We start from the raw sequence: 13,935 nt of genomic DNA, 5'->3' as shown, positions 1-13,935 counted from the left end.
GATGTCTCTGAATTGTTTAGCACCGCCTGTTGGTGTGGAGACAACAGCCGCCTTCGCTAATAAGAAAGACCAGTACTAACATTAAAGAGACATGTTATCTATCAGCACTGGTTATATATTAAGCCCGGTATAACTATTTATTATTATATCATTTGAAATGGTTTGTATGTATATTTGACCTGTATACCGTGGCGCACAATGTGCATGTTGACTGATTAGTAGTTAGTATGCACGCACTTACACTTTTCACCAGCAGATGGCAGTGTAACTTAACACTTGTTTCAGAAGGATTGATTCCGTTAAAGCTGCGGGTCTCTCACATAGAGAATTAATGCCTCAATATGAATGGGAAATTCTAAGATGAGTCTTTATGTCAACAAGCTTACACCTGCGAAATGTGGAAACGCATAGCCCGACCCCTTAATCGTGCTGATGGAGTGTCACTTTATACACGGTCCCTAAACAGATGGGCGCTCCCCGTGTGTGCTGGTGCTGATGCAGACGCAGACAGACACAAGCATCTAACCGGACATAAAACACAGGAGGTGTTGTAAAGGTAAGCCGCACTGTTGTTCTATTCACATCGGTTACAGTGAGCTATAGTAAATGAAAAGGAAGCAAGAAGGAAATGACTTAATAGACCGTGAATACATTTAACGGAATTTGTCTGAACTTGAACGGGTTTAAAAGTGGGCGTATGGATTTAACAGTTGATTTAACGTTTAAAAAAACAACAATCTGATGCAGCAGATCTATGCTTGGATACGAAACAGAGAAGGGAAGATTGGAAATTCAATATATAAAGGCGCAGGGCATCAGATTGGTCTTCTTTTTTGTTTATTGTCGCAGGTTCAACATCATCACGAGACCCGCTGTTTCATTGCGCCATGAGTGTGCACATTGTGATATTCTAATATTATTTTACTGAAGTTATGGTTGCTCTGGTATTACAGACAGTGTATTTCCCAGTCCTCACATGCTGACAACAGAGAGTTTAATGTCTGGATAATTTATTGAACAGGGAACAAGTCAGATGTTTGCCAGAGGTGGAAAGTAACGAATTACAACTACTCTCTTTACAGTACTTGAATAAATTTTTTCAAGTATAAATAGATAATAGTACTTTTACTTGAGTTGAAGTATTCAGCTTCACTACAGTTATTTTTAACCACAATTACAAAGTGCAAAAAAATACATTTCGGAATTTTTTTGGAAAGAAGAAATCGGCAAGTTATAAGCGCTAAATCAGTTTATAAACTCAAACGTGCTGTGCGCGGCCTGACAGAAGCCCGCAGGGCACAGCATCATGAGCACAGCAGCTTGCATAAACTGCCGACGGTGTACTCTCTTCTCAAGCTTCTCCAAGACTTTCTGCCCTGTCACTATACAAGAACTGTAATACTGTGATTTTCTGCATATTTCATTTTATTCTGGAAAGGAGCCGTTCATTCAGGTATGAGGGAACCATCTGATCACGTTTAACCACTGATCAAACTTCACTCGTTTTTAAGGTATGCAATGTTTTAACTGTATCAAACGTTCACACAATGTAGTTTGACATATATGTGGGAATATCTTGTTTACTTGCTACTATATGTCTAAAACAAACTTTTTAAATACCTTAGAAAGATACAATGCCAATAGTGTCGGAAATTAACGGGGACAAAAAATGACCACGCAACGAGTTCCCATGTTTTATTAATAATATCTGATATACGTACAATTACATACATTGCGATCTTCTTTTGACTTTTCACTGAATATTATAATTTTTTTCCCCGCCGCCTGGTTCCTCGCACCATCGCGCACACATATGGGCTCTCTGGTTCTATCAATCCGCATCAGTTCAGTATCGTACTCCCACATTAAATTCCATAACCGTTTGCCCCTCTTGTTCAAAATAAACTGTCCTAGCGGGTAACACTCTCTCTTACGGTGCTGTACTTCTCTGCCCTGTGCTGCTGTTTATCTGTCTGAAAAGCCTCACCCGCTAGAGGCCAAAAGTGTGCAAGGGATGGATATTATATAAAGAAGGTGTGAAACATAATGTAACCAAATGCTACATTTTACTTAATAATAACATTTTAATATGTTAAATAACCATAGTGTTAATTAAGACTTTATTATTACAACTGTAATACAATAATACATATACAGAACAACCACTTTTAGTGTTTGAATCAATCATATCTCTCATTAAACATTGTGTGAAATGTTTATTTTTGCCTTATTTTATTCAGCTGGCATGTAGGAGTTGATAACAGTTTGCTTAATAATCTCATTCCATATCTGGATAATTGCTGCAATATCATAGAAGATAAATTTCCTCCTCTATGATATTGCTTTATATTAGTTTTGTACAGTATGTTAACTTAATAGTCAAAATACTTGGACATACGTGAATGAGATTAAACCTGAAATATGAATGTGTTTCGGTCACAATGTACATTATGTAGTTTAGAGACGATTTAGAGACATTTAGAATGTTACAAATAGCGATTTCTATTTAAATAAATGTTGAATTCTTCAAATGTTCTGTTTGTCCAAGAATCCTCTTGCAGCAATGCAGGTCTTTGGCATTTAGAAGCTGCTAGTCTAAAACAATAGACTTTAGGAGAAAATAGAATTTCAGGAGAAATTTGTTTCTTTTTGCCTATTTTTAAAACCAAAATTTGACTTGCAAGTGTAAAGCAGCTTGTAAGAATTCAATACCTCAGCAAATGGTGAAAAAACACACTGTATTGTGATTTCCGCATGTAAGCGCAACCATTTTCAATTTATCTAATAATAAGAAAATTTTCTTGAGTACCAAATTGGCACTTTAGAATGCTTTTGTAAGGAATAGGTGACACAGTATGTTTGCCATCATGGGTAAAGAAAAATTGGAATAAATACCACTTAAAACAATTATTTCAAACAGTAATAATAATCTGCAATTAAAGGTTTTGGCAGTATTTTTGATCAATTTAATGCATCCTTTGTTAAATGAAGCATCAATTTCTTAAAGAACATAAATGTCTTTGTTTTCTAAAAATGGAAGCATATATACTATATATAATATAATTTTCATAAAGTAACTTGTAAATACTTGAGCAGTTTTTTGGCAAATTACTTATTTACTCTTACTTGAGTCATAATATTTCTCAGTACTTCTACTTGTACTCAAGTGAATTATTTCTTCGGTAGCAGTACTTTTACTTAAGTAAAAAAAAAATCAGTACTTTTTCCACCACTGATGTTTGCATCTCAAATCAGAGGACGGGGCAGATAGATTTCTCTACGCTGTTTCCTTGAAACTTTGATGATGCTCAAGCAGATATTCATAACTTTCAGATTTAGATATATTGTCTCTCATCTTCCCCTTGAGAATTAGATAATATGTACATGTAAAGGGTTGTTAAACTTTAGTGAATCCAAAGAACATGTCCTGGTCATATTTTCACCCTAAAACAATGCAAGTTAATGGTGGTATATGTACAGTTGTGCTCAAAAGTTTGCATAACCTGGCAGAAATTGTGAAATTTTGGCATTGATTTTGAAAATACGACTGATCATGCAAAAAAAAAAACTGTCTTTTATTTAAGGATAGTGATCATATGAAGCCATTTATTATCACATAGTTGTTTGGCTCCTTTTTAAATCATAATGATAACAGAAATCACCCAAATGGCCCTGATCAAAAGTTTACATACCCTTGAATGTTTGGCCTTGTTACAGACACACAAGGTGACACACACAGGTTTAAATGGCAATTAAAGGTTAATTTCCCACAGTTTAAAGGTTAATGACCCTGTCTGTGTATAAATAGTCAATGAGTTTGTTAGCTCTCACGTGGATGCACTGAGCAGGCTAGATACTGAGCCATGGGGAGCAGAAAATTACTGTCAAAAGACCTGCGTAACAAGGTAATGGAACTTTATAAAGATGGAAAGGATATAAAAAGATATCCAAAGCCTTGAAAATGCCAGTCAGTACTGTTCAATCACTTATTAAGAAGTGGAAAATTCGGGGATCTCTTGATACCAAGCCAAGGTCAGGTAGACCAAGAAAGATTTCAGCCACAATTGCCAGAAGAATTGTTCAGGATACAAAGAAAAACCCACAGGTAACCTCAGGAGAAATACAGGCTGCTCTGGAAAAAGATGGTGTGGTTGTTTCAAGGAGCACAATATGACGATACTTGAACAAAAATGAGCTGCATGGTCAAGTTGCCAGAAAGAAGCTTTTACTGCGCCAATGCCACAAAAAAGCCCGGTTACAATATGCCCGACAACACCTTGACACGCCTCACAGCTTCTGGCACACTGTAATTTGGAGTGACGAGACCAAAATAGAGCTTTATGGCCACAACCATAAGCGCTGTGTTTGGAGAGGGGTCAACAAGGCCTACAGTGAAAAGAATACCATCCCCACTGTGAAGTATGGTGGTTGCTCACTGATGTTTTGGGGGTGTGTGAGCTCTAAAGACACGGGGAATCTTTTGAAAATTGATGGCAAAATAAATGTAGCATGTTATCAGAAAATACTGGCAGACAATTTGCATTCTTCTGCACGAAAGCATCGCATGGGATGCTCTTGGACTTTCCAGCATGACAATGACCCTAAGCACAAGGCCAAGTTGACCCTCCAGTGGTTTCAGCAGAAAAAGGTGAAGATTCTGGAGTGGCCATCACAGTCTCCTGACCTTAATATCATCGAGCCACTCTAGGGAGATCTCAAACGTGTGGTTCATGCAAGACGACCAAAGACTTTGCATGACCTGGAGGCATTTTGCCAAGACGAATTGGCAGCTATACCACCTGCAAGAATTTGGGGCCTCATAGACAACTATTGCAAAAGACTGCACGCTGTTATTGATGCTTAAGGGGGCATAATATACAGTATTAAGAACTAAGGGTATGCAGACTTTTGAACAGGGGTCATTTCGTTTTTTTCTTTGTTGCCATGTTTTGTTTTATGATTGTGCCATTCTGTTATAACCTACAGTTGAATATGAATCCCATAAGAAATAAAAGAAATGTGTTTTGCCTGCTCACTCATGTTTTCTTTAAAAATGGTACATATATTACCAATTCTCCAAAGGTATGCAAACTTTTGAGCACAACTGTATATATAAAGTAAAACATTTTTTTTTTCTATTTTTGTATTCTTGTTTTCCAGTTAAATTATCTAAACATTCATAAAACAAGATCAGTTTATTTGAGAAGCAAAATGACAAGATATTTTGTCTTGTTTTGAGATAAATCTAACAAAAGTTAGTAACATTTATGCTTAAAACAAGAAGAAAACAAAATGTGATTTAAAGGGAAATCAAGTTTCATTTTCTTACCCTATTGACAAATATATATATATATTTTTTCTTGTTTTAAGGATAAACTCAACAAAATTTAGTTTGATTTCTCTGAAATCAAACCATTCTGCCATTCTGCTTCTCGAGTAATTTTTATGTTTTTATGATGTTTTGCTTTTTACTAGAAAATAAGGCAAAAGTATTGTCAGTCACGATTCACTTGTATTGGCTCTTTTTTCCATATAAGTGAATGTTGACTGAGGAAGAATCTTCATTTTAGTGTGAATTATTAACCCCCTTTTTTTTTTTTCATTTAATTTTGGGGTGAAATGTAATGGGCATGTATTCATTCAGCCAGCATTACCTATGTGTATGATCACAATGTTGTTGATGTCGATGCTGATGATCTTGTCAATTATTAACCACATCTTGATTCTTCATGGGGATAGGACATATTATTTGCTATTCAGGACAAAATGTATTGTAAGAGAGGTTTAGAGGGTTTTTTTTCTTGCTACTGTTTAGTTTTCCAGTTTTATAACTGCAAAGAATTCATGTATGATGACCGTCTTTATATGTGATTATATTGAAATGTAGTGTTATTGAGACTGAACAGGGGAATTTTTAGTTCCCGGCATGCTTTGCATAGGACTGGAGGGGAAGAATTAATTTAGAGAGTTTAGTGTTATTTGATCTGTTTTTGAGTGAGATGAGTATGGACAGAGATGTGTTAGTGATTGTATTGAGCTTTGGATGGGCAAAACAAGGTTAGAATTTTGTGTTTAGGTTCAGAATGGCATATTGTGTTGTAAGAGTGTTTTGCGTGTTGATTTAAGATTCTTGAGTAAACCTGTTAAGACAATGTCCTGGTCTTATTTTACTCCAAAATCAAAAGCAACAAATAAGAAATGATACTTTGCATATAGAAAATGAGGCATATTTTTATGGCAATCAAGATGTTTTACATTGTGACATTATTTTCATGACAGTTAAGCACATTTTAGCCCCCCCAAATCTCATTACTGCAACACACACAAAAAAATGGTAATTATAATATTCTCATTACTGCAGTGCAGGAAAAAAATGATAGGCTTTATTTTTTAAATGATAAAGTATTAAAGGGGTCATAAAATGCTCTTTTTAATAGTTTTATTATCTTCCCTGAGGTCCACTGATAATCTAAGTTAAAAAATTTTACACCAAAACTGACACCCTGTCTCTGGCCCTCTGTCTGAAACACTCGGTTCTGGCCTTAGCGCCTCCTTAAAACTTTAACGTAAATGGCCACTGTTATGATTGGCTAACATCGTGCAGCCCCTCAAATAAAGCCATATTTGAAATTCAATTGGAAAAGAATGTACAAAGTCCATGATACAGTATTATAAAACACAATTTCAGGGTTTACACATAACGCACATCCAACACATAGCATCCGAATATATTACACTGTTCATTTCATGCACAACTGTTAACACTCAGTACCATAAACTACTGTATCAAACAGTCATGACATTTGAAATATTCGAAATAGATGGACACACATACAGTATTACATCACTGGAAATGCATCAGAAAGGTCAAAGACATTCATCTAGTGCATGTTTACATACACCAACAATTAAAAATAGTGCAGATGAGCGAAATAATATGTCCATGACGCATTTGTGCTCAAAACAACAAGAGGCAGAACAGCTAAATGGAAGAGAATGGCATCTCCTCTTCAGAGTTGTAACTTGACACTGCGCCTTTTAAAAGCAGCACCAGATACATGACAGCGGTCAAAGATGTCTGTCTAGTGCAGTCATACTCAAATGGCGGACTGTGGTCCGTGTCCGGACCCAGCAAAGGGTCAATACGGACCGAACAGCATCAAACTTAATGATATCGAAGTCAATAAATAAATTTCAGACAGCTTTCAAATATGATCGACTGGGTGCCGTTGATCAAGTGCAGCGCAGTCTATCTCTGTTTCTAGCAAAGGTGAAAAAACACCAGCCCGGTCCGCGTCCTATCCAATCACGTGCATTTATGCAAATTAGCCTCGTGATGAGATCCACGTCCAATCTAATCATTAGATAGGCCATCTAATCATTAGATAGGCCGTAGTAGAAAAATACAGTGAGCAGCAATATAGATACCGGCATCTTTCGCTAAAACACACTGCAGAAAACAAGAATGAAGCAAAATTAACTTCATGTGTCTGAAATTAATCTGACCGTTCAGCAAAAACCAGGTTTGTGAGAGGACAGAGTGCTTCCAGAGCACCTTTAAAAAAAAATTTCCGTCTAAAATTGCCTTTATTATGATCAGCATGTTTAAAGTCTTTCACAAACAGAACATTTTTGTGAAAATTAATCAAAGGTGTCAACATCTGTGACATAGATGGCAAGGAAAAACAACCAGAAATTTGTTATTACTAGTAATGTATTGGAGCTCTCATGAGAATGTTTCCATTATTTTATGTTTATATTTATAGGCCTACTTAACTTTAGCTAACAGTATTTAAGCTTTACTATTGTGACGTACATTGTTTGCTGTTGGTAGATTTTCACTTTAAGGAAATTCAGCATCAAAACAAACAGTTGATTTTATCTTTTAATATTCATATCAAAGTGCACTCGGTTGATGAACTAATTGAAATATTTTAATCTTTTGGTAGAATATTCCCCAAACCCCAATACTTTGGCTTTGTCTCTGGGGCCCCAGTGTCATAATCCTTGCCTGTTTTTAAAGAGACTGTTTTGACTTTATGATTTTTTGTTTTACAAATTACTATTGCTGCCAACTTGTACATTTATAATAACTGTTTCATAAAATTGATTAAGCATTCCTTATGTCATTTCATAGCTACAGTATACTGACTACTGACACCATGTAAGTTATTGTCCGGACCTTTGCTGGGAAGGAAATGTAGAGACCGGACCTCTTGGAACTTTAATTGAATATCCCTGGTCTAGTGCATGTTTTTATACAAAACATAATTTGAAATAGTTCAGATGGGTCTCCTTTGGTGTTCAGGAATAGTTAGTCGGCCACACTAGGCCTGTTTGTCCTGCTTACAAACTGAAGCACCAGTAGGCGGGCCACGGGTGCGATGATGTAAAGTAGGCGTTTATGTTTTTTCACTGTAGAGGCGGTCATGAATAAATGGGGCCCCAAATTACGTAGGGAAGTTGTGGAAGTAGGGAACAAGGCATTTTTGCAGCTTTGGTTTCAATAAATGATTTTATTGCATTGGGGATTAAGTTTTGAGTCCTGAAATTTACAGCATGTTTTTATAGTACAATGACCTCTTATATGTCAAAATATCAAGGGCAATTTGATTTCTCATGACATGACCACTTTAATGCATAATAGTTGTACTCCATTTGTACTGCCTTTCATTTTCACTTTTTGTAATTTAAAAAAAAAATATTTTACAACAGCATCTTTTTACAGTAAAAACATGACTAGTGAGAATCATCATTGAAAACAATAATAATAGGGTTAGGAATAGATTAGGTGCTCCGACAGATGCCACACTACACTCTATCCACTGTGGAAAGTTTCTCTGTATTCCTTTGTAAATCCCTGTACCAGAAGGGTGTGCCTATTTGAGAGGTGACTCTGGCCAGGTGGGATGCTGATCCAGGTGACACCAATTCGGTGTATCGCTGAGAGATGCTCTGAACTAGGCGAAATGAATTTCCTCCCGTTTTGAACCAATATGCCGACTCACTGACAAGCACCACATCCTATTAGGGCTGGGCGATGTATTGAATATTAACGATATAATCGAGATAATTTTGCTAATGATGTAAAATTGACCAATATCGTGAATATCGCTATGATTTTAATGTGCTTTCATTTGGCCATTAAGTTTCATAAAGAGCGCATCAGTAGACTAATTTCACAATCCTTCAGGGCTGCACAATTAAACAAAATAACATCAAAATGGAAAATTGGTCATATGTGATTATTAATCCACAAATGGCTGTGATTTAAAGACAGATAAACACAGTCTGTGTGTGATTCAGAACAAACCAGTGGCACGCTGATCTGTGTGCACGCGCATGGCGGCGCTCTCAGATCAGTTCACGTGCATGGTGAAATCAAAGTAATGCAGGTTCAAGCATTCACGCAATTCCACAGCTGCTGAGAGAGTGACAGTAAATTTGGCATCTTCTCCCATTTTACTCTTAATCCACCGCTCTCTATTTTTTTTTCTTCTTCAGGAAAGTCATTCAAATGTAATAGTGGATTTTTTCTTTTGTTTTTTATTCCCATTCACTGCTGTCGAAGTTTACCCTGCAATTGTTTACTTCCGTGTTCCAAAACCCAGAGTGTGAAAAAGGTCTATTGCCTTTTCTGTGTCGAAGTTGAAGTAAATACTGTAGCACATTCGGTGTCAAAATAAAAGCCCCCAGGTGAAGATGAAGTAAACAGGACAGAAATATATTACTTCTGTATAATGCAAATCTAATAATCAGAACAATAATGATAATTCAGCATTATATTATAATTATCAACCTGACGTGTCCCACAGTAATAATTTAGTATTATGCAATGTTCAACTGGGGTTTCAAAAATAAGTCAGTGAAGTAGCTTTGCACAGTAAAAACATTTGAAGATAAATAATGCTTTTTATTAAGCTACTATGTATTATTGTTTATGAAATATAAATATAAAGTGCATATCAATGAAAATGATAGAATTTCACTCTCCCTTGTGTTTAATTAATGAAAAATGAATTAATAGATTTTTATTTAATGTCTTTAAAATATTTAATTTACTTGACTACAGTGGCTGTTTGGATGAAATGATGGTTCCTCTGATAAAAAAAAACAGTCTATAAAATATTAATTACTCTTCACTCTTTTGCAGTCTGTACAGCTGAAAATCACTCACTTAACAACTCGATTTTGCACCCCTCAGTGGACAATTCATCTGGAAAATGGAGCTCACATGCACCCATACGCCCAACAACACTTATTGCTTTGGCCACTGGGGGCAGTGTTTCAAATTTCGGTAAGCACAGACCTATTTCAGCTAAAGAAATCTCAACCTGCTGTTTCCGATTTCACTGTGAGATCAGTCTGTTTGAACTGTACATGCCGCTTGGGCTAGCCGACACCCATGTCAACGCGTGGACTCGCCCTTTCACACAGTAGCTTCATACATTTCACTTCCACGTTGATTACTGGCAACCAGGGACTAAAAACAAAATGTTTTTCATTTAAATTTGTTATGAGTTGAAACTGTATTTTTTGTTCCGGTTCCAGCATTCCGCTGCCTCCTTTCCAATTGGTAACCGGTCAGAAAGAAATTAATGAACGGTTAATAACGTTCTTTTTAAAATGACAGTACTCTGTGCTAAGGGTGGATAATATACACATGAGGTAGTATAATTTAAAAACTTAGAATCTGAACTTTTCGGAGATAACCATCACTTCTGCATTTATGTTACTTAAAATAACAAAATAAGGCCTCAAAACATTCGCATTGAAAATTAGCACCCCCCAGAGGTAATTGGGTAGAAATATTTATATAAAAATAAAAGTCCTTCACATAGCACTTAAATGGACAAGTCATATATCAAATGAAAGCTCTCAATCTCAGGAAAGTGGCTGTTGACTGTAAGTTTGTTGCTGCAATACCACAGTTTGAAAGATTTTCAAAAGAATCACAAAGTGAAATATGTCAAGTACAAACATCTCTTTATGCTCCAATAGCTGCTGCTGTAAGCCCCAAATAGCTAAAAACTTTAGATCTGCTTTTACCTTAGGAAGTTCTCTAAAAAATGAGCCATTGTTTACTTGCCTGTGAGCTTGCTTGGTTGAATAATCCAATGTTATATCTTAGATGTCCAGAACAAAATATGCCATCCAGAAGGAAAAGCATGCAAAACAAATCATCAGAAAACATGTTTTTCGACTATTGATGATTAAATGCTTTCTAATGACATCTAGATTGAGCTTCTAGTCCAGTCAGAGGCTGAGATATTCAATGAAACAACAAAGGGTGGTGCTTGAACTGAAAATTACACCGAAGGTCTATGGACGAGCACATCTGTGAAGGCTAAAATGTGTTAGAGCGCAACCTACATTTCAGATCTGTATATTGTGATGGAATGTGATAGAGAAAAAATATTTTTTTCTAGTGCTTTGTGCCACCTAGTGTAATACAATTAGACTTTTCAAAGTGATGTTGAGTGAACAGAACCAGAATGACAAAATTAGGAGAACAAAAAAAAAAAAAAAAAAAAAAGTTTATCATAAGGTTTTAAACACATACAATATTATTTATCAGTAATTGGAATCTTTTTTTTATTTGGGCGGTTCTCTGAAAAAATGCGACCGTGTTTTTGCAATTTGTCCAAAGTATGTGTAAATGGTGAGCTTTTCAATTTGAGTGTGAAAAATTGCAGGCGGCAGCCCAAAAATGCACCAGAGTTTAAGGGGTTTAAACGTAATCATTATTTAATTATTTTATTTTAATTTGTTTTAATTACAGATATTTTTCTTGGTCAGAACCTGGCAGCATCAAATCTGTATTAATGCATCATATCTAACAATAATACAGTGATGACTTGGAAACAACTGAGAAATGCTTCTTTTTACATCAATATTTTTCCTTGTATCTGGATTAACCATGCATGTAGACGTAGCAGTTATATATAGTCAGGGTTGGGAGGGTTACTTTTGAAATGTATTCCACTACAGATTACAGAATACATGCTGTAAAATGTCATTTGTAACGTATTCCGTTAGATTACTCAAGGTCCGTAATGTATTCTAAATACTCTGGATTACTTCTTCAGTACTGGTAGATTTTTTCACTTGTTTTGACTATAAAAACTCTGCCAGTACAGTAAGACAAAATACACATGTTAAAAATACATTCTCTAAAAAACCTAAATATCTTATGCAGTGTTGTATCAAAAACAAGATCAATCAAATTGATCTTGTATTAAGGATTTTTAGATATTTTTACAGGAAAACAATAAAAAAAATTATTATCAAGAATAAAATTTTTGCCCTAATATCAAAGGTCTTACTAGAAAAAAGAAATTATGATCCACCGTGAATTTTCTTGATAAAAAAATATGATCGTGCCTGGTAACGTGCATGTAAAATGGCTAGAAATAGCATTTTATCTTAGCGTAAAGCTGACAATTTACACAAGGTTTATTTCTATTTCTTCTGCTCCAAACTTACTTCAAATGTACTTCTCTGTCTGCTCATATGAATGTAACACATTATAAGAAGTGTTTCACCGATGTTCAAATGCACTTTGGATCACATCATTTATATGTATAAATGTTTTCCATCTGAAAGACTAAATATTAAATGAAACAAATGACAATAAAATGCAAAGTAATCTCTTCAGTAATCAAAATACTTTTTGAATGTAACTGTATTCTAATTACCAATTATTTAAATTGTAACTGTAGTGTAATACAGTTACTTATATTTTGTTTTTAAATACGTAATCCCGTTACATGTATTCCGTTACTCCCCAACCCTGTATATAGTTGTCTAAAAGGTCTTTAGTATGTCACAGAAGGCTACATCCACTACCGGCATTAAAGCTCAAGTATGTAACTTATGTGACACAAAAATAAACAATGTTTTCAAAACAGCTTTCAGTCAGATACCCGCCCCCAACTCATGCCACTGGATGAGTAATGTTGTGGGGGCGTGTCTAAGCGGGTCACTCAAAACAAACGGGAATTTTTTATTGTCCCACAGAGACACAGTGTTTACAGATTTGAGAAAATAAATGTATGAATGGCTTACTTATAGTTGTCTCTGCATATTAAGCTGGGATAGAAGAAAGTATTTTAACAAGCTGAAAAAAGTTACATATTTCAGCTTAAAGAGGCAAAGAAACGTGTGATGCAATGGTTTCCTACAGAATCAAAGCACATGCTTATCATGTTCAGCTAAAAAGAGAGAAGCCTAATTTTTTGGGCTACGGGAAGTTGTGTAATTCCGAAAATTTTATGTAATAAACTTTTAGACTTTGGTTTCATGAAAAAAAATTATCAAACGAATTTAACAGTTTATTAACTAGTTACCAATGTTTAAAAATTACGTTTTCACTATGGAACAATTGAAAGGGACTTTGTTCCCGTTTTTGGTTAGGTTCTGCAAAAATGTCCTTTGTTTTCGGTTTTTGTTTCGTTCCTTTGAATGTTTTCAGTCCCTGCTGGCAATACATAGACTTTAAGATTAGTTTCCCAACTAGCCAGACTTGTATTTACCCCTAGACAATGCGGCTGTAGAATTTGTGTGGTGGTGAGCTGGCAAGTCTGTAACAATAGTAAAAGTAAAATGTCTGGACATGTTACAGTAATGAGAATTGGATGGTAAAATGGACTTAAGTGTCCTAAAAATAATGTCACAATGAAAACAAATTGAATGGTTCTAAATATACAGTATATGCTTCATTTTCTTTATGCAAAAAATTATTTCATATTTTTTGTTTTGGGGTTAAATATGACATTTTCTTGACAGGTTTCCTGAGAATCACCCTAGTGCTGTTTTAGTGGGTGGATTGACATAACCATGTTGAACACCAACAACACTTAGCTGGTGAAGCTGGTTGACCAAGCATGGTAATACTGGTGAAGATGACCAACACGGTGATCCTTACGGTAGTCC

General features: G+C 35.5%; 1 protein-coding gene across 2 annotated transcripts in view; it reads left to right on the top strand.

Moving 5' to 3' along the window:
- Positions 1–418: 418 nt before the first annotated feature.
- tmem63c (transmembrane protein 63C) overlaps positions 419–13,935 on the top strand; it is an 89,309-nt gene continuing 75,792 nt past the window's right edge. For both annotated transcript variants that reach the window (XM_051722343.1, XM_051722342.1), the window contains exon 1: positions 419–556. The gene's annotated coding sequence lies outside the window, so the exon portion shown is untranslated. The remainder of the gene's footprint in view (positions 557–13,935) is intronic.

The sequence above is a fragment of the Myxocyprinus asiaticus genome, chromosome 17 (assembly GCF_019703515.2).
Source record: "Myxocyprinus asiaticus isolate MX2 ecotype Aquarium Trade chromosome 17, UBuf_Myxa_2, whole genome shotgun sequence".
In the NCBI taxonomy this organism is placed as follows: Eukaryota; Metazoa; Chordata; class Actinopteri; order Cypriniformes; family Catostomidae; genus Myxocyprinus; species Myxocyprinus asiaticus.
This window is presented reverse-complemented; position numbering and strand designations above follow the sequence as displayed.